General features: G+C 45.0%; 1 protein-coding gene across 2 annotated transcripts in view; it reads right to left on the bottom strand.

Moving 5' to 3' along the window:
* The window catches only part of LOC143958209 (TIMELESS-interacting protein-like), a 57,397-nt gene extending 48,581 nt beyond the window's left edge, over positions 1-8,816 (bottom strand). The window contains exon 1 of one of the 2 annotated variants that reach the window (XM_077467684.1): positions 8,688-8,816. The gene's annotated coding sequence lies outside the window, so the exon portion shown is untranslated. Of the gene's footprint in view, positions 1-8,676 lie in introns of both variants that reach the window. The other variant, XM_077467685.1, reaches the window with a different exon arrangement.
* Positions 8,817-20,363: the final 11,547 nt, after the last annotated feature.

Genomic DNA, 20,363 nt, shown 5'->3' with positions numbered 1-20,363 from the left:
AGAGATGACACATTCAGCACGATGTCAGAGGTGGGCGGACCGGCAGCTATCCAGCCAATGATTGGGCTGCTTAAGGGGAGGGGCCACATACACGTATCGGCCCGCCCAGATCTCATCCCATTGGCTGATGTTGAAAAGTTGGGTCCCGCCCACCCCGACATTCAGCCTCAAATTTTGACAGCTCCTCTCTACATACAGTTTCACACACTGCGGCGCTGCTCTGCCAACAGTGTGTGGAGAAGGAGGAGGATGTCAGAGGCTGCTGAGCTGCTCTCTTCCTGCTCCATCCCAACTACCAGACAGTGCTCTGTGTCTGGAGGCACCAGACACAGAGCAACAAAGACACCTGTCAGTGACAAAAACCCAGGCGCCAGGTCACAATTTCTAGTCGCAACGGCGACCTGGCGCCTGGGATTTGTCGAGCCCTGACTAAGGCTGCATTCACACCTGAGCGTAGCGTTTAAGCGTTTTTTTGCGGCGTTTTTTACCGCAAATTTGTGCAGGCCAAAAGGTCACCAATGTTAAAAGAAGAAAAACGCCCAAATCAGCCCGATTCGCGCAACAAAAAAGGGTCCGGAACTTGTTAGGGCTTCAGGCAACATGGAGTGGAGATGTGAACCATCTCCATTGAGAATAATGGATTTTTTTCCCCTCCAGCGTTTTGTAGCTTCAGGCGTCAAGCTACAAAACGCTCAGGTGTGAATGGGGTCTTAAAGAATTTCTTGGGATTTTTTTTGCTCTCCTCCGCTATGTGTGTCTTTCATGTTCTACCTTAGCTGTCCTTATTGCACCTTTACATTTCTTGTTGCATTCTTTATAAAGTCTGAATGATGATGATGATGATGATCATCATCCCTCAACCTTGTATTTTTTGAAGGCTTTTTTTCCTTTTGTATGCATTTTTACATTGGAGTGAAGCCACCCAGGTTTCTGTGTTTACAAGTGACAGCGGGAGAGAATGGCGAGAGCCAGAGGAGGCAGAATGGAGTTTTGCCAAATTCTGGCAGCAAAACTGGGTGCGAGGGCTCCATGACAGGGCCTGATGGGCCGGATTCATCCTGTGGGCCTTGTGTTTGACATATGTGCCCTTTAGTGTGTATGGTATGTACACACATGTGCAGCTGTATATGGTAGTCAGCTTCTAACTTCAGCTTGTTAAATTAAGCTTTGACCAGGAAAAAAAAAAAAAAAACCTGAAAGTGGCTTGGTTTGTATACAGAGCTGCACCAGATTTTGCACTCTAGTTTAGTAAATCAACTCCCAAGTTTCATTTCTGTTTGCAGTTAAAGAGCCGTTTGAAGAACCTAATCCTATTATGTTTGAAGCCGACATCAGCTTCAACATCCATGTGGCAAAAATGAGCGGAGGTGTGAACAAAAGGCTAGGTGGAAGCCTTGCACATCGCATTGCAAAACATCTTTTCCTGGATAAACTAGGCAGGGTCACAACAAGGGAAAGAGCTGATGTGTGTCCACTCTCTACCCCCTCCAGCAACCACCATCTCCCTACTGGGCCTGCAGATGCGGAAGCGCAGCAGTACCGAGGGTGTGTGAAAGCAATCGAGCAGCAGCCCAGCCACCCAAATGCTTTCACCTGACAGGCAGGAGTCTTCCTGTCAGTTTCATACACAATCCCTGCAGCCACTGGCTTGTGTGTGACCCCCCCCCACCCTGCTGTCAGGACCATACAACATAGGGAACGACATAGGGAACCGGCAGTGACAGGGTTAAGCCGATGCTTCCGGCATTGGGGCAACAGCTGGGCTGTTGACATCAGGCCCTTGAGCAGGGACGCTGCAACCTGTCCTGGAGCGGTTAGTGGATGTAAGCTGCCAGGGCCCATAGGGCTGTTCCCTCTGGGACTAGGATTCAACATACAAGCATGCGAGTGAGCAGATTCCCACAAGAGGGTAATCACAAAGCAACTGCAGAAGTAAGGGGACCCAGGGAATAAACCCCATTCTTTGGCCTGTCAGGTAGGCATACAGTGGGGATCGAAAGTTTGGGCACCCCAGGTAAAAATGTGTATTAATGTGCATAACGAAGCCAAGGAAAGATGGAAAAAATCTCCAAATGGTATCAAATTACAGATTAGAAATTCTTCTAATATGTCAAAAAAAGTTAGATTTCATTTCCATCATTTACACTTTCAAAATTACAGAAAAAAAAAAAAAAAAAAAAAAAAAAATGGTGTCTGCAAAAGTTTGGCCACCCTGCAGAGTTAATATCTTGTACTGCCCCCTTTGGCAAGTATCACAGCTTGTAAACGCTTTTTGTAGCCAGCCAAGAGTCTTTCAATTCTTGTTTGAGGTATCTTTGCCCATTCTTCCTTACAAAAGTGTTCCAGTTCTTTTGAGATTTCTGGGCTGCACTGCTCTTTTAAGGTCTATCCATAGATTTTCAATAATGTTGAGGTCAGGAGATTGTGAAGGCCATGGCAAAACCTTCAGTTTACGCCTCTCGATGTAATCCCCCCATGGATTTTGAGGTGTGTTTAGGATCATTATCCATTTGTAGAAGCCATCCTCTCTTTAACCACTTACCGACCAGCGCACGACGATGTACGTCCTATTTTTGAAGAGGGATATCTCGGTAACGGCAGCAGCTGCTGCCACAACAGAGATATCCATCTCTTCAGGCGCCGGTCGGCTGTACGATAACGGTGGTCTCCGCGGCGGATTCGCCGCGAGATCACCGCTATCGGTGGCGGGAGAGGTGTCACCCCCCCCACCCCGCAGCTCTCCCGCACCTTCTGCCGCTTACCGGAGCCGTCGGTAGCGGCGGAGGCGATCGGGTCCTTTCGCTAGCTGGGTATAGAGACGAGTGAGGCTAAGATGGCCCCCACTCGTCTCTATACCGTAGGAGGGAGGAAGCAACGTCAAAACGTCACTTCCGCCCCATACCTCTTAAAAGGTATATATTTTTTTTTTTTTTTTTTTTTAATGTCATTTTTTCTTTTTTTCTTTTTTGTTGCATTTTAGTCCAAATATGAGATCTGAGGACTTTTTGACCCCAGATCTCATATTTAAGAGGACCTGTCATGCTTCTTTCTATTACAAGGGATGTTTATATTCCTTGTAATAGGAATAAAAGTGATCCATTTATTTTATTTTTATTTTTTTTTTAAAAACAGTGTAAAAATAAATAAGATCAATTAAAATAGATTAGAAAAAAAAAAGTTTTAAACACCCCGTCACGACGAGCTTGCACACAGAAGCGAGCGCATACGTGAGTAGCGCCTGCATATGAAAACGGTGGTCAAACCACACATGTGAGGTATCACCGCGATCGGTAGAGCGAGAGCAATAATTCTAGCCCTAGACCTCCTCTGTAACGCAAAAAAATGCAACCTGTAGAATTTTTTAAATGACGCTTATGGAGATTTTTGAGGCTAAAAGTTTGACGCCATACCACGAGTGGGCGCAATTTTGAAGCGTGACATGTTGCGCGACATCAATTTACTCGGCGTACCATTATCTTTCACAATATAAAAAAAAAAAAATTGGGCTAATTTTACTGTTGTCTTATTTTTTTATTCAAAAAAGTGAATTTTTTTTTCCAAAAAAAGTGCGCTTGTAAGACCGCTGCGCAAATACGGTGCAAAAAAAAAGTATTTCAATGATCGCCATTTTATTCTCTAGGGTGTTAGAAAAAAACAATCTAAAATGTTTGGGGGTTCCAAGTAATTTTCTAGCAAAAAAAAAAACTGTTTTAAACATGTAAACACCAAATCTGAAAAAGAGGCGTGGTCCTTAAGTGGTTAACTTCAGCTTTTTCACAGATGGCATCAAGTTACCATCCAAAATTTGCTGAAATTTTATTGAATCCATTTTTCCTTCTACTTGTGAAATGTTCCCTGTGCCACTGGCTGCAATACAACCCCAAAGCATGATTGATCCACCCCCATGCTTAACAGTTGGACAGAGGTTCTTTTCATTAAATTCTGTGCCCTTTCTTCTCCAAACGTACCTTTGCTCATTGCAAAGTTCAAACGCTGATTTTTGTGGTGAGGACGTAGAAGAGGTTTTCTTCTGATGACTCTTCCATGAAGACCATATTTGTACAAGTATCTCTTTATAGTGGAATAGTGTACCACAACTCCAGTGTCTGCCAGATCTTTCTGGAGGGATCATGCAGTCAAACGTGGGTTTTGAATTGCTTTTCTCACAATCCTGCGAGCTGTTCTGTCTGACATTTTTCTTGGTCTTCCACATCTTACTTTAACTTCCACTGTTCCTGATGACTGCCATTTCTTAATTACATTCCGAACAGAGGATATTGACATCTGAAAACTCTTTGCTATCTTGTTATAGCCTTCTCCAGCTTTGTGAGCGTCAACTATTTTCAGTTTTCTAGACAACTGCTTAGAAGAACCCATGGTGCTGATTGTTGGGGCAAGGTCAGATGAGTCTGGCCATTTTGAGATTGACATCACCTGGTCTTCACAATCTGACACTGGCAGGTCTCAGCTTTGCAAAGGGGGCAGTGCATGCTATAAATTCTGCAGGGTGCCCAAACTTTTGCAAACGCCATTTTTTGTTTAGTGTAATTTTGAAAGTGTAAATGATGGAAATAAAATCTAACTTTTTTGACATATTATAAGAATGTCTAATCTGTAATTTGATGCCATTTGGAGATTTTTTCCATCTTTCCTTGGCTTAGTTATGCACATTAATACACATTTTACTTGGGGTGCCCAAACTTTCGATCCCCACTGTACGCACTAGAGCCCAACCTGTGGCCTGAGGGCAGCCCTTCTTTAGTGGGAGCATTGATCTCTACTATCCTCATGTAACATCTTCCCAGATTCCCATTGTCTTCTGCAGCATCTCCCATCCAACAATGTATCCTGTCCTCACTCTCTGACCCTCATTTCCTCTATTAGGTCTGCAGTCTCTGACACTCCTCTCCAGCAATATATATAATATATATATATATATATATATATATATATATATATATATATATATATATATATATATATATATATATATATATATATATATATATATATATATATATATATATATATTATAGAAAAGAATCACCCTCTTTAAAATAAAAACATTTGTTGCTTTGCAGTCTGATATTTGTTTTATCCAGCTGTATTTACTCAGTGCAACTTATAACATCCAAGAGAAAGATATCACCAAAATGTCATTTTTTTTTTTGTTTTTTAAATTTAAAACACAGATTAACTGAGTTGGAAAAAGGGATCACCCCCCCCCCCCCCCCCCCCCAAAAAAGGACTAGAAAACAATCCGGTGTAGCTATTCACCTTCTCAAATGGCCATTTGTCTTTCAACCATGATCAGATGTGGTCATATTGATTAGCTCAGCATGGAGAGAGCTTTCCTGGAGCATTTCACTCCCTGGTAGTGCAACTGAAGCAAACAATCAACTATGGGCGGCAGGGCCAAGAGAAGAAAAAGGTGGATCGCACACTTGAATTCAAAAGATGCTGTAGAGATTTCTTTATTCTCATGAGCCAGACAAAATTGCAATGATGATTAGGGCTGCAACTAACGATTATTTTCATAATCGATTAGTTGGCCAATTATTGTTTTGATTAATCGGTTAATAACCTTTAAAAAAAAAAAAAAAGAAGTGCAGTGTATAATTTAGTTATTATGTAAAGTTTAAAAAAAAGGCAATTTATTCTTAAATATCTCTATGCAGTGGTAAAATAACCAACTATATGGTTAGAGAGAAAAATATCCAATCCACTCTGAGAACAGACAGAAGAGATATACTGTATATATATATTAGAGGAGATATATACTGTGTATACTATTAGGAGATATACTGTATTTACTATTAGAGGAGAGAGATACTGTATATACCAGTACTATTAGAAGAGATATACTGTATATACTATTAGAGGCTATATACTATTAGAGGAGAGATATACTGTATATACTATTAGAAGCGATATACGGTATATACTATTAGAAGAGATATACGGTATATACTATTAGAGGGGATATATACTGCATATACTATTAGAGGCGAGATATAGTGTATATACACTATTAGAGGAGAGCTATACTATTAAAGGGCCAATCTAGTAAATATCAGAATCATTAACTTTAACCCCATTTTGTTACTGGGCGATCGATTATGAAAATAGTAACCGTTTAATTTCATAATCGATTAGTTGCTTTAGCCCTAATGATGATCAAATGACGCATTTCACACGAAAAGAACCGTGCTTGTTCACAACACCTGAAATGCCCACAATACAAGCCATTTAAAAAATCGTATACTGAATCAAACACCTAACAAAAAACACCTGTAGCTAAAGAGAAATTAACACAAAACTTCACCAACATTAGAGCTGGGCGATATTCAAAAAAAATTAAAAAAATCTGCGATTTAAAACAAAAAAAAAAACCAAACTTGATTCACGGTTCAAATTAATTTATTTTTTTATTTTTTTATTTTTTTGATGGACACCACGCTGGTCCTGAGGAGCTGCAGGCAGGAGTTTTTAGGCGAGGGCGAGGCCGCGGCATCCGGCCTCGTCCGCGGCTTCCGGCCTCGCTGATGCCGCAAAAATTCGATTTGCTGAAATTTTGAATCGATTTGACCTCTAAGCTCAATTCAAGATTTTAAATATTTTTTTTTCCCCAGCCCTAACCAACATAAAAACATTTTTTTTAAATGCTAAAACATCTAAAATCACAAAATAGGCAATGTAAACATGCAAGCAAGAAATGTATTAAAAACAAAAAGTGAGTGAAAAAACATGTATGTATGTAAATATAAATCGCATACATCACTGTATAACAAATTAAGGGTCCTTTCACACGGGGCGGATCAGTGGTGATCCGCCCCGTGGATCTCCGCTGAGCAGGGAGATGACAGGTCTGTCTCTGTACACTGGATCCACAGGGACGGACCTGTCACAGCGCCGCTCTCCCCTATGGGTGATCGGATGACGACTGACCGCAGTGTCCGTCGTCACCCGATCCGATAACGGATGGAAAAATAGCTTTTTTTCCTCCGTCACACTTTTTCGGATCGGAGCGGGTCGGATGTCAGTGGACACGTCACCGCTGACATCCGACGCGCCATAGAGCTCTATGGAGCACCCGTTCAGGTCCGCCTGAAAAAAACTGACAGGCGGATCTGAATGGATCGGTAGTGTGAAAGTGGCCTAAGTCTAAATTGTGTGATTTAATGCTTATTATTATGGGTAGCTGTCAGGTTGAGGACAGGCACAAGTCAGGAGATGCATTAAAAAAAAAAAAAAAAAAAAAAAAAAAAAAAAGGGAGGAGGTCAAAGGTTTTATCAATGCCTAGAAGCACAGTGAAGTCTAATATTAAGAAGTGGAAGGTATTTGATACAAAACACTCCCTGGATCAGGATGTCGCTCCAAACTGGATGCACCACTGAGCTTTGCCAAAAGACACCTTGAAGATTCTGAGGTCACATGGAAAAAAAGTGATCACGCCCCAGGGGCGCGCATCGCGGCTATCGTTGTTGCGGTGTGTCAGTCTGACACCCCACAACTACGATCTCGGTAAGGAGACTCTTTACACGTGATCAGCTGTGTCCAATCACGGCTGATCACAGTGTAAATCGGAAGAGCCGGTGATCGGCTTTTCCTCACTTCTGTCAGACGCGAGTAGAGGAGAGCCAATCGGCTGCTCCTCTGACAGTGGGGGGGTCTGTGCTGATCGATTATCATCGCAGCCTCCCCCCCCCCCCCCCCCCGAGGATGCCCACACTGGACCACCAGGGATGCCCAGCACCAGGTATGCCACCCTAGACCACCAGAGATGCCAGTCAGTGCCCACAATATATGCCAGTCAGTGCCCACAATTGGCATCACTGATTGGCATGCATTATTGTTTGGCACTGATTGGCATCCATCAGTACAAAATACAATGCCACCTATCAGTAGCCATCCATGCCACCTATCTGTGCCACCTATCCATGCCCAACTGTGCCAGCTATCCATGCCAGCTATCAGTGCCAATTCATTGGTGCCACCTCATCAGTGCCCGTCAGTGCAGCCCCATCAGTGAAGGAGAAAACGTACTTATTTACAAAGTTTTGAAACTGAAAAAAAAACAAAAAAAAAACCACCACACATTTTTTTTTTCCTTCTAAATTTTCGGTCTTTTTTTTTTTATTTGTTTAGCTAAAAAAATAAAATCACAGAGGTGATCAAATACCACCAAAAGAAAGCTCTATTTGTGGGGAAAATGCTAAAAATTTCATTTGGGTACAGTGTAGCACAACCGCGCAATTGTCATTCAAAGTGCGACAGCGCTGAAAGCTCAAAATTGGTCTGGGCAGGAAGAGGTTTAAGTGCCCCCCGGTATTCAGGTGGTTAACGGCACATCAAAACGCAAGATGCTCGGAGACCAATGCGGTTTGGCGAGCAATAACGCGCATGCATTTGAAAGAAGCGCTATTCACACCATTGACACCTGGATGTGTGCAAAAAAACACGCCACCCTTGCGCATGCCGCGCAAGGGTGGCGTGTTTTTTGCACACATCCAGGTGTCAACCATTCCCTATCCACAAATACAATACAAAGCTTCACTTCTCTGGGAACACACCGCTTATCCCCATCATATGCTCACTGCAATGGGAGGTGACATATTATAATAGGAGCGACACAGGCTCTGCATAGACCACCTTCCCCCTTCCCGAACACATACCGGTCACCTACCGTGTCCCGGGGCTACACGTGTCTGTCCGCTGCCTTCTCCTCAGCACCGGTGTTCCGCTGTAAACAACAGAGCGCGCCTTCCGCCCACGTGACGTCGAGACACGTCCGGGCTGTTGCTAGGTGACAGGGTCAGCGCGCCAAGCTGAACTTTATTGTTCGCTGACAAAACATTACTAATTAAAGCAATTTTATCTTTTTGTTCTCACTCTTTGTTTTCTGCTGCTAATCACTGACTGAGCAGAGATAGTAGCTTTATATCACTATTTCCACTGTAATAATAAACTAGCCGAACTTTTACCCCCCACTCCCCAACTCTGTTATTTACAGAATATGTCCACCAAGTGTCCCAATCAGAGTCCCCCCTAATATCAGGTGTCCCCATCAGACTCCCTCCTAATATCAGCTGTCCCCATCAGACTCCCTCCTAATATCAGGTGTCCCCATCAGACTCCCCCCTAATATCAGCTGTCACCATCAGACTCCCCCCTAATATCAGGTGTCCCCATCAGACTCCCCCCTAATATCAGGTGTCACCATCAGACTCCCTCCTAATATCAGGTGTCCCCATCAGACTCCCTCCTAATATCAGGTGTCCCCATCAGACTCCCCCCTAATATCAGCTGTCACCATCAGACTCCCCCCTAATATCAGGTGTCCCCATCAGACTCCCCCCTAATATCAGGTGTCACCATCAGACTCCCTCCTAATATCAGGTGTCCCCATCAGACTCCCTCCTAATATCAGGTGTCCCCATCAGACTCCCCCCTAATATCAGCTGTCACCATCAGACTCCCCCCTAATATCAGGTGTCCCCATCAGACTCCCCCCTAATATCAGCTGTCACCATCAGACTCCCTCCTAATATCAGGTGTCCCCATCAGACTCCCTCCTAATATCAGGTGTCCCTAGGGTTGCCACCTTTTCTTCAAGCCAAACCCAAACACTTTAGCGACACAGGCACATTTTTATTCGTAGTATACACTATACCTATTCCCCAAGGAGAGTGGTAATACAGCATGCTGCGGCAAACAGTGGGTGTGGCCAAACTGCTTTTGCTGACATCATGCCCCCCCCCCCCCTCCAGTGATGCCAAACCTGCCCCAGACATCATCCCGCAGCTCACGAATGGCAACAGAATTTTGTGTGACTATCTCAGTTACTTGAGGAGCCACAGCTCAGTCTAAATAATGTGTCCGGGTTTCAGGCAGACTGAAACCCGGACACAAGATTCCAAACCCGAACTGTCCGGGTGAATCCTGGACAGGTGGCAACCCTAGGTGTCCCCATCAGACTCCCCCCTAATATCAGCTGTCACCATCAGACTCCCTCCTAATATCAGCTGTCACCATCAGACTCCCTCCTAATATCAGGTGTCCCCATCAGACTCCCTCCTAATATCACATGTCCCCATCAGACTCCCCCCTAATATCAGGTGTCCCCATCAGAGTCCCCCCTAGCATCACGTGTCCCCATCAGACTCCCCCCTAACATCAGGTGTCCCCATCAGACTCCCTCCTAATATCAGGTGTCCCCATCAGACTCCCCCCTAATATCAGGTGTCCCCATCAGACTCCCTCCTAATATCAGGTGTCCCCATCAGACCCCCCCCCAATATCAGGTGTCACCATCAGACTCCCCCCTAATATCAGGTGTCCCCATCAGACTCCCCCCTAACATCAGCTGTCATCATCAGACTCCCCCCTAATATCAGGTGTCCCTATCAGACTCCCCCCTAACATCAGCTGTCACCATCAGACTCCCTCCTGACATCAGGTGTCCACAACAGACTCCCCCCTAACATCAGGTGTCCCCATCAGACTCCCTCCTAATATCAGGTGTCACCGTCAGAGTGCCCCCTTACATCAGGTGTACCCATCAGAGCGCCCCCTTACATCAGGTGTCACCGTCAGAGTGCCCCCTTACATCAGGTGTACCCATCAGAGCGCCCCCTTACATCAGGTGTACCCATCAGAGCGCCCCCTTACATCAGGTGTACCCATCAGAGCGCCCCCTTACATCAGGTGTCACCGTCAGAGCGCCCCCTTACATCAGGTGTCACCATCAGAACGCCCCCTTACATTGGGTGTCCCCATTAGAGTTCCCTCTCACACCGGGTGTTCCCATCAGAGTCTCCCCTAACATAAGTTGTCACCATCAGTGCCCCCCCTTACATCAGGTGTCCCCATCAGAGTCTTCTCTAACATCAGGTGTCCCCATTCGAGTGCCCCTTACATCAGTGTCCCCATTAGAGTCCACCCTAACATCAGGTGTCACCTTCAGAGTGCCCCCTAACATCAGGTGTCCCCATCAGGTGTCCCCATCAGAGTTCCCCCTTACATCAGTATCCCCATTAGAGTCTTCTCTCAAATCAGTTGTCACCATCAGAACACCCCCTTACATCAGGTGTCCCCATCAGTGTCTTCCCTAAGGCTCCTTTCACACTGGGGCGGTGGGTACGTCGGTGGTAAAGCAACGCTATTTTTAGCGGCGCTTTGCCGACATTTTGGCACTAGTGGGGTGCTTTTACCCCTGCTAGCGGCAGAGAAAGGGTTAAAACCACCCACAAAGCGATGCTGCAGGCAGTATAGCCACACTGCCCCATTGATTTTATTGGACAGGAGCAGTGGAGGAGCGGTATACACACCGCTCCAAAGATGCTGCTAGCAGGACTTTTTTTTAGCTTCCTGCCAGCACACCGCTCCAGTAGGGCTTTCACACTGGAGAGACAGCAGCGGCTCTTTCAGGGCGCTTTTCAGGCGCTATTTTTAGCGCTGTAGCTCCTGCAAAGTGTGAAAGGGGTCTTACATTAGGTGTCCCCATCAGAGTCTCCCTTAAAATCAGATGAACCCATCAGAGTGCCCCCTTGCATCAGTGTCCCCATTAGAGACCCTTCTCACATCAGTTGTCACCATCAGAGTGCACCCCCTTACATCAGGTGTCCCCATCAGTGCCCCCCTCATAGCTCCCAACTGTCCCCCATCTGGATGGACAGTCCCTCTTTTGGGACTAAGTCTCTCTGTCCCTCTTTCCTTCCTATGCCCCTTTCAAACAGGCGGAATCTGCCAGCGGATCCACCTGCTCAGCAGATAATCTGTCCGCTGATCCCCACTGAGCAGGCCGAGGACAGGTCCATGTCTGCTCCACTTATGCCTTGGGCAGTCGGATTGAAAAGGACCGCCTGTCTGTTTCCATCCGACTGTCATCCGATCCGCCAGATTGATCCCCCATCTGTCTGTTTTTAGCGGATAGTATCGGATCATGTCCATTGACATCGGCTGCTCCATAGAGGGTAATAGAAGGTCCGATCATGTCCACCTAAAATACTGACAGACAAAACAATACAAACAATAAAAGTGTTCATTAGGTCTTCATAAACACTCGATTGTGCTCCAATCCACTGTGCTGTCACTCCACCTCTAGGTGCAATGCCCGCACACCTTGGTAGTGAATCTACACTTAATAGGTCATTTGCACTTTGGTTAGTGTGCTCTGCAGTTCCACTTCCAGCTCTTTCAAACTACTTCTTGAGTGTGGTCCCTTTAAGGAAATTGTGCTCGCGATATCTCCCATTCAGTAGTGGCTCAAAGAAAGGGGAGAAATATCATAGCGCACCCCGTATTATGATTAAAAGACTTATATCACGCCACACATACACTCACATAAGAATAAAATGTATAGAGCAGTATTCCAACCAAAAACATGGAGATCAGGTTTGCGTATGGCCCGAAGTGACATCACCGGCATGTGATAGGTAGTGAGGAAGTGACATGAGGAAATTACACCCTTTGAAAGCCTGAAGGTGGTCATTAGATTATGGGCCTCTGTACACAGCTAGGCTGACAAAAAGTCTGTCACATGTGGTATCCCAAGACTCGGGTGAAGTAGCAGAATGTGTTTTGGGGTGTAAATCCACATATACCCAAGGCATACATGATGAGAAATATCTCACTAAAGTGAGGAAGGACTTTGTGTAAAAAAAAAAAAAAAAAAAGTTTTTTGTTACTTTTAAAAACTTGTGGCAAAAAAATAAATCTTCCATGGACACAACATGCCTCTCAGCAAATAGTTTAGTCTCCATGCACACTGGTGTAAAAAACATTGCTTCTACAAGAGTTTTGTGTTCTGCCTGTAGAAGCAACTCAATGTTACCCTATGTGTCCATGTACATTAGGACGTTTACAGGCATATTTAAAGATCAATGTTTAGAGGCAGGAACAAAAACATTTCTGATTCGCATTTCTGATTGGAGCTTACTGGCAGAAAAAACATAAAATTCTCCTAAACTCATCTAAACTTTATACAAAAAATGCTCTATATGAACGTTTTTTACTCCAAAGAGAACAGACTTTTTTTAAGCCCAGTGTGCTTGGAGCCTACTGTCCTGTATACACGATAGGAATTTCCAACAACAAAATCCATGGATTTTTTTCCGAAGGATGTTGGCTCAAACTTGTCTTGCATACACACGGTCACACAAATGTTGTTGGAAATTCCGAACGTCAAGAACGTGGGTGACGTACAAGACGTAGGATGAGCCGAGAAAAATGAAATTCAATAGCCAGTGCGGCTCTTCTACTTAATTCCGAGCATGCGTGGCATTTTGTGCATCAGAATTGTGTACACACGCTCGGAATTTCCGACAACAAGTTTTGTTGTTGAAAAATTTGAGAACCTACTCTCAAACATTTGTTGGTGGAAATTCCGACAACAAATGTTCTATGGAGCATACACACGATCGGAATTTCCGACAACAAGCTCACATCGAACATTTCCCATTGGAAAATCCAATCATGTGTACGAGGCATTAGGGTGTCTACTTTATGAAAATGGGTCATTTGGGGGGTTTGTGCTATATTGCCATTTCAGGGCATCTGAAACTGTGATATGTAGTCAGGAAGTGAAATTAGGAAACTGCCCCTTAAAAGCTTGAATGTGGTCATTGATTTTCAGCTCCTATATCTGGCTAGGCTCCCAAAAAGTCTCACACATGTGGTATCCCAATACTCTGAAGAAGCAGCAGAATGTATTTTGGGGTGTAATTCCCATGGTGTGTGTGGGAAATATCTAATTAAAGTTATAATTTTGTGTAATTTTTTTTTTCTTAAATAGGATTTTTATTACAGCTTACCTGTAAAATCCTTTTCTTGGAGTACATCATGGGACACAGCGCCTTAAGTAATAATTGAATGAGTTATAGGTCACCTTCAGGTGATGGACACTGGTATACCCAATCCAAGAATTTGACTCCCTATATAACCCCTCCTCCTTCCGGGAGCACATCAGTGTTTGTAGAAAAGCAATATAATTAAAAAAAAGAGGGGAGAGGCCTCTGTGTCCCATTATGTACTCCAAGAAAATGATTTTACAGGTAAGCTGTAATAAAAATCCTATTTTCTTTATCGTATATCATGGGACACAGAGCCTTAAGTAATTACTTAATGGGACGTCCCATAGCAATGTTACTTGAGGGGAGGGAGACACAACCCAGTGGTTACACCCAGACTTGAGGACCTATGCTGCTGCTTGCAGCACACTGTGCCAGAAGGTGATATCCTCATGCCTCCTTAAAATTTTGTGAATGTATGCACTGAAGACCAAGTTGCGGCCTTACAGATCTGAGCCATGGAGGTCTGATGACACACTGCCCCAGAAGCACTAACCGCCCTAGTAGAATGCGGCTTAACTTGAAAAGGGGGAATCTTACCCCTTAAATCATAAGTTTGAATTATCACTTGCCTAATCCACTTAGTGACAGTGGATTTTGACGCTGCCTGTCCCTTCTTAGGCCCCTTTGGCAGAATAAATAAGACATCCATCTTAAGAATCTGAGCAGTTGCCTTTAAATAGATTTTCACTGCTCTCATCACATCAAGACAATGTAGCGACTTCTCTTTCCTCAAATATGGTTTTGGAAAAAACAATGGCAGGTCAATATCTTGGTTCAGGTGCAGAGCAGACCCGAGAGCCGCAAAGATACACAAGACTCTGTATCTCTGCGGCGCCATTTTTAACTTCAAGACTGTAATGACAACAAGGCTGCAAATGACACTGACAAGGCTGCATTGATATGCATTTAAATGTAAAGGTTTTTTTTCCTCAAACTTCCCTCCTAAACTTTGGATGCGAGTTATACGCCGATGCGTGTTATACGGTAATGTATAGCAGGTAGGGCCCGAAAGTGACTCGAGCCCAGGGGCCTTAACCCCCCTAAGTCCTGCCCTGGTTGTATTGGTACAAATGGCTGTTTTTGTAACACAGACAAAACTAAGTTCAAGTCCCATGGGTTCAAGGGAGGTTTGACCAGCGGAATAAGCCACATCACCCCTTGTATAAAACCCCAGACAAAAGAATGAGTAGCAGGTGGTCTTTGAAATGAAACCGATAAATCTGAGACATGGCCTTTAATAGTACTCAAGACCAATTTAATTTCTACCCCTATTTGTAGAAAGGCAAGAATTGTTCCTATGATATATCTCCGAGGGTGCCAACCCTTGGATTCACACCAAGGAAACATAAGCCCTCCAGACTCTATAGTTCCGGAAGCTGACTTCCTTGCACTAATCAGGGTAGAGATAACTGACCTGGAAAGCCCATGTTTCTTCAGAATGTGGGTTTCAATAGCAAAGCCGTTAAATTTAGAGACCTTAAGGAAGGATGGAATATGGGTCCCTATGAGAGCAGATCTGGCCATAGTGGGAGGGACCATGGGCCCTCCACTGCCATCTTTACGATTTCTGCATACCATGACCTTCTGGGCAATGCTGGTGCCACCAGAATTACCGGCTTTCTTTCCAGCTTGATCCTGCAAAGAAGTTGAGGCAGCAACTGAATAGGGGGGAATGCATAGATCAGTGAGAACTTATCCCATGGGGTCACCAACGCATCCGCTCCACATGCGAATGGATCCCTTGTTCTGGCAACAAAGTTGACTAACTTCATGTTAGCCATCTTTGGCGAACAGCCCAAAACATGTCGGGGTGAAGAGACCATTCCCCTGGGAATAACTGCTGGTGACTCAAGTAGTCCGCCTGCCAATTCTCTACTCCCAGAATGAAGACTGCCAATAGGCACGGAACATTCCTTTCTGCCCAAGTTAGAATGTGCTGAGAGACTTTCGGTGCCCCCTTGGTGATTGATATAGGCCACAGCTGCGTCATTGTCGGATTGAATCCTGACAGGACAATCCTGTAACCTGAAAGTCCAGGCCTTTAGAGCCAGATGTACTGCCTGAATCTCTAGGATTTTGATGGACAAGGTTCTTTTTGGTTCCCTGGACAGTTGTCTTTTCTAGTACTGCTCCCTAGTCTGAAAGGCTGGCATCCATCATTACCACTTTCCAGATGACTGGTCTGAAGGATTTTCCTTTCAGCAGATTCTGGGTTAGTAACCACCAAGTGAGGCTTTTGCCGCGTACACACGAGCGGACTTTTCAACATCCAAAGTCCGACGGACTGAGTCCGTCAGACTATTCGATCGTGTGTGGGCTGCAACGGACTTTTGACTCGCCAAAGTCCGAAGGACTTTAGAATATGGAACATGCTTCAAATTTTTCCGAAGGAACTCCGCCGGACCCGGTCCCTTCGAAAAATTCGCTCGTGTGTATGCTACTCCGACGGACTAAAACCGACGCTAGGGCAGCTATTGGCTACTGGCTATGAACTTCCTTATTCGAATCCAGTCGTACGTCATCACGTTCGAATCCGTCGGAGTTTAGTGTGATCGTGTGTGGCCAAGTCCGCTCAGCCGAAAAGTCTGTCAGAACTCCGTCGGAATTCCAGCAGAACTCCGACGGAACTCCTTCGGAAGTCTGTCGGACATAAGTCCTCTCATGTGTACGGGGCTTTTGGGACACTCTTGGGGACAGCTGCATTGGCAAGTCTAAAGCTTGAATTGTTTTGTTACAAGCAGACATGATATTGTTTTGCAACAGTCTTGAATTAAACTGGGCATAGGGAACTGCGTTGAATGAAGCCACCATGGTTCCTAGTAACCTCATGCAAAGGCAAATGGAGGAATTGCCATTTGACCTGACCATCTGCACCAACTCTCTTATGGAGTTGATCTTTGACTGAGGCAAGAACACCTTTTCCTGGGCTGTGTCAATGATCAGACCCAAGTACTCCAGCCTTTTAGGTTGTATTATGGAAGATTTCTCTAGGTTGAGAATCCAATCCAACTTTTCAGATAGTTGGTCGTAGTGCATACGCTTTGCTCCAAATGAGCCACCGACTGATCTATTAGTAATAGATCGTCTAGGTACGCTATGACTGTTATGCCCTTAACCTGGCTAGAGGTGGCGCCAGCACTCTTGTGAACACCCGGGGTGCTATGGCTAGCCCAAAGGGCAGGGCTACAAACTGAAAATGCTGCTGTTTTAATTTGAACCGCAGAAACCTTTTGGTGAGCGGGAATATATAGGGACATGCAGATATGCATCCTTGATATCAATTGATGCCAGAAGTTCTCCTCCTTGAAGGATAGAAACTACTGACCTGATCGTCTCCATGCGAAAGGAGCAGAACTTCAGGAACTGATTTTGACTTTTTAGATCTAGAATGGGTCTGACATCTCCATTTGGTTTCGGTACCATAAAAAAGTTTGAATAAAATCCCAAACCTTGCTCTTTTGTGGGGATCTGTATGATCACCTCTTGAGATATTAATCAATATAGTGCCTGAATCAGAGATTTTCTTTTCTCTGGATCTTTGGGATTGCTTGACCTCAGGAAGCGAGACGGTGGAAAGTCCCGAAATTCAAGCTTGTATGCCAGCGTTACCATGGAGATGACCCATCTTCTTTCTTCTTTTCCAGACTTCTGAAAACTGCAGAAGTATCCCCCCACCTTGGTGAGGGGGTTTGCCTCTTCATGATGAGGCTTTAGGATTCTGGCTCGCAGGTTTCCGACCCTAGGACTTCTTTTGAGCCTGGGTCTGAGATTTTCCTATAGAGTCTGATGGCAGAGGGCCCCTGCCTAGAGACGGCAGCCCCTGGCATAGGGGGAAAGGGCACGTTTTAATATAGGGCATAGGGATGAGCTTCGTGTTCGGGCGTTCGGTGAAATCCGAACTCTTGGTCCGTTCGCGTCAAAATTCGTATGGCGCGCGCGGACCACAATGCACTGCGATGGCGCAGTGCATTGCTGGCTCATGATTGGCCAAGCATGCACTGTGACCCCGCATGCTTGGCCAATCGCAGCGCCAGCAGCGAGGAGAGCCCTGATTGGCCACAGGCATCCTGCCTGTGGCCAATCATAGCTCAGGCTGTGTAGTGCACGCCCCACACTATATAAGGCCGCCTTTGAGGCGGCCTCGTGTAGTGTGTTGGCATCTGAAGCAGTGGGTGTTCTGTGTACCTTCAACACAGTTACACACCAATCGTTTTTGGCCGATTTCCTATCTTGCTCTTGTGTAGTGGTTATTGTCTGTGCCCTGACCGCAGTATACACCACTACACTATATTCACCTCACCTATATAGCTAGCTAGTGATCTATCTTTAACCACTTAACAACCGCCCATTGCTGATTAACGGCTTCAGGGCGGTTGTTTAACTCTGAGAGGCCGTTAATTAGCGGCCTCCCAGAATTCTGCTCTCGCGCGCCCCCTGGGGCGCGCACTCGAGAGCATCCGTGACATCCACAGGACCCGGCGCATCACGGATCACGGTAAACGGCCGCTCGTCGCGGCCGTTTACCACGTGATCGCTCCGTCAAATGACGGAGTGATCACTTGGAAACAAACCGGCGTCATGTTATGACGCCGGTTCCTCCCTCCCCTCTCTGTACTGATCGGTACAGCGGAGGGGAAAGAGATCGGTGTCAGCAGCGATGTGGGCTGCATCTGCAGTGCCCACATCGCTGCTCACCGAATTTAACCCCTCAATTCCCTGCCAATACTCTGCAATACCAGTGCATACTCTGCAGTACCCTGCCATTACTCTGCAGTACCCCCCATTACTCTGCAGTACCCTGCCTTTACTCTGCAGTACCCCCCATTACTCTGCAGTAACCCCCATTACTCTGCAGTACCCTGCCATTACTCTGCAGTACCCCCCAATACTCTGCAGTACCCGCCATTACTCTGCAGTACCCCGCCATTACTCTGCAGTGCAGTACCCTGCCATTACTCTGCAGTACCCCGCCATTACTCTGCAGTGCAGTACCCTGCCATTACTCTGCAGTACCCTGCCATTACTCTGCAGTACCCTGCCTTTACTCTGCAGTACCCTGCCATTACTCTGTAGTACTCCCCAATACTCTGCAGTACCCTGCTATTACTCTGTAGTACCCCGCCAATACCCCGCCAATACTCTGCAATACCCTGCCATAAATTGCCATACCCAGCCATACTCGGTGATACCCTGAAATACCCAGCCATAGACGCCCCCCACCCCTCACCGCCCTCCGATGCTTCTACCAACTCGCCAGTACGATCAAAGCCAGAATCTTTTTTTTATTTTTTATTTCAGGCTTCCCAGCCTAGAGGTGAGATGTGGGGTCATATTGACCCCCAGATTTCACTGTAAAGAGGACCTGTCACCCCATATTCCTATTACAAGGGATGTTTACATTTCTTGTAATAGGAATAAAAGTGATCAAAAATATATTTTTGGGGAAAAAAATGTCAAACTAAAATAAATAAAGTAAAATGAACAATAAAAAAATAAATAAAAAAATTAAAGTGCCCATGTCCCCATGTGCTCGCATGCAGAAGCGAACGCATGCGTAAGCCCCGCCCACATATGAAAACGGTGTTCAAACCACACATGTGAGGTATCGCCGAGAACGTTAGAGCGAGAGCAATAATTCTAGTCCTAGACCTCCTCTGCAACTCAAAACATGTAACCAGTAAAAAAAAATTTATGAAGAAAAAATTACTAATTTGCTAAATTTTATAACAGAAACAAAGAAAAATTCATTTTTTCGCAGAATTTCCGGTCTTTTTTCTTTTATAGCACAAAAAATAAAAAAAACTGAGAGGTGATTAAATACCACCAAAAGAAAGCTCTATTAGTGTGACTGAGTAATTGTCATTCAAAATGTGAGGGCACCGAAAGCTGAAAATTGGTCTGGTTATTAAGGGTGTTTAAGTGCCCAGTGGTCAAGTGGTTAATAATAGAGCTTGCAGTCAGTAGTGTTAGGAGATAGTGCGTGCTGTCTGCGTGCTCTGTACCCAGTACACACCGCTATAATATAGGGCAGGCCCCTACTTTCAAACATCCAACTTACAAACATCTCCTACTTGCAAACGGAAGGAGACAGCAGCAAGTGAGATGAAAAAAGACGGATGGCAAAACAAATTATACAGGGGTGATAACCCTTCCCTATGTTTTCCAAAAAGCTTAAAAATAGTTTTTTTGACTGGAGCTACACTTTAAAAATGTACCAGTTGAAAATTACAAACAGATTCAACTTAACACAACAAACCTACACAGTCCCTATCTTGTTTGCACCGCCTGTATACTGCTGTTCTGAGTATATAGGGCCTGGGGGCCACACGCATTTCCTTTTTTTAATATGGGTACAGGGTTCCCCTTAATATGCGTACAAGACCCAAATAGGCTGGTAATGGGCAGGGAGGGCTACCCATGCCATTTTTCTGAATTATTTTCAACCATATTGCAGGAACCAGATATAACATTAAAACCGCAAGCAGTTTTAAATGGTGTTATTTCCGTTA

Source organism: Lithobates pipiens, unplaced genomic scaffold (genome assembly GCF_037356315.1).
Source record: "Lithobates pipiens isolate NorthernLeopardFrog02 unplaced genomic scaffold, aLitPip1_a1.2 Scaffold_6, whole genome shotgun sequence".
Classification (NCBI taxonomy): domain Eukaryota; kingdom Metazoa; phylum Chordata; class Amphibia; order Anura; family Ranidae; genus Lithobates; species Lithobates pipiens.
The sequence above is the reverse complement of the archived record's forward strand: the minus strand, read 5'-3'. Positions and strand labels throughout refer to the sequence as shown.